This window comes from Myotis myotis, unplaced genomic scaffold (assembly GCF_014108235.1).
Source record: "Myotis myotis isolate mMyoMyo1 unplaced genomic scaffold, mMyoMyo1.p scaffold_m19_p_18, whole genome shotgun sequence".
NCBI classification, from domain to species: Eukaryota; Metazoa; Chordata; class Mammalia; order Chiroptera; family Vespertilionidae; genus Myotis; species Myotis myotis.
Window position 1 is genome coordinate 29,770,791 of NW_023416322.1, and position 1,415 is coordinate 29,772,205.

Genomic DNA, 1,415 nt, shown 5'->3' on the forward strand with positions numbered 1-1,415 from the left:
TAAAACCTACAAATCACTGAGGACTAGACGTTTAAAAATATTTTTTTAAATATATTTCTTTATTGATTTCAGAGAGGATGGGAAAGACAGAGAGAAACATCAGTGATGAGAGACAATCATTGGTCAGCTGCCTCCTGCACGCCCCCCTACTGGGGATTGAGCCTGCAACCCGGGCATGTGACCTTAACTGGAATCGAACCAGGGTCCCTTCAGTCCGATGCTCTATCCACTGAGCCAAACCGGCTAAGGTCGTTTGGACTGGCACTGAATGTAACTTCCTCCCTTCATCACATTTCTCACTGACTTACCTGATTTCACTAAAGAAAGAAATGAGGCCTCCGCAGGGAGCATGGACCCAGGAGGGAAATTCAAGGGGCGTGGTGTGGCCCGGACAGAAGTCAAGTGGGGGGTGCGTGCAGGGACAGACAAAGCGGGCAGCGGGCGCCCGGTGGCAGGTGCATCCTGTGACCGCGCCGCCCCGCCTTGCTGCAGAGGAGCAGGAGCGCAGCCTGCTCTGGGTGGCCTACGGGCACGTGGCCGGGAGCCGCAGGTCCGCCTCGAGGGTCATCTCCAGCATCGAGCAGAAGACCGACGCCTCCGACAAGAAGCTGCAAGTGATCAAGGACTAACCGGGAGGAAGTGGAGTCCGAGCTGCGGGGCATCGGCACCACGGCCCTGGAATTGCTGGATAAGCATTTAATAGCCCGCGCATCGAATCCGGAGAGTAAGGTCTTCTACCTGAAAATGAAGGGCGATCACTTCCGGTACCTTGCTGAAGTTGCTCGTGGTGATGATCGAAAACAGACGATAGATAACATCCAAGGAGCTTACCAAGAGGCTTTTGATATAAGCAAGAAAGAGTTGCAGCGCACACACCCGATTCGTCTGGGGCTGGCTCGGGACTTTTCTATATTTCACTATGAGCTCCTCAGTACCTCCGAGCTTTCCTGCGCACTGGCCAAAACGGCTTTTGATGAGGCCGTTGCAGATGTCCACACGCTGAGTGACTCACGCAAAGACAGCACCCCCATCATGCAGTTGCTTAGAGACAACCTCAGCGTATGGACACCGGGCAGTGCAGGAGAAGAATGAGATGCGGGAGACGGAGCCAAAAACGAACTGCAGAGTGTCATCCTTCCTCCCTCCAGAAGCCTTTGTGCACATCTCCATCCCTTACTCCATTTGGGTTTCCTAGAGCAAAGAAACCCATTCATGTGTATGGCATCAACGGCTTATAGTCTTTGCACACTGCAGCTGTGGGAAAGCTCCATTCCTTGAGTTGTGCTTGTCTTGGCCTTCCTAGTGTGCAGTTATCAATGTAGAGAAGTATTTTTTTTTTAAATATATTTTATGGATTTTTTGCAGAGAGGAAGGGAGAGAGATAGAGAGTTAGAAACATCGATGAGAGAGGAACA

At 51.6% G+C, this 1,415-nt stretch overlaps 1 pseudogene; it reads left to right on the forward strand.

Moving 5' to 3' along the window:
- Positions 1 to 217: 217 nt before the first annotated feature.
- Positions 218 to 1,415, forward strand: LOC118672929 (annotated as a pseudogene).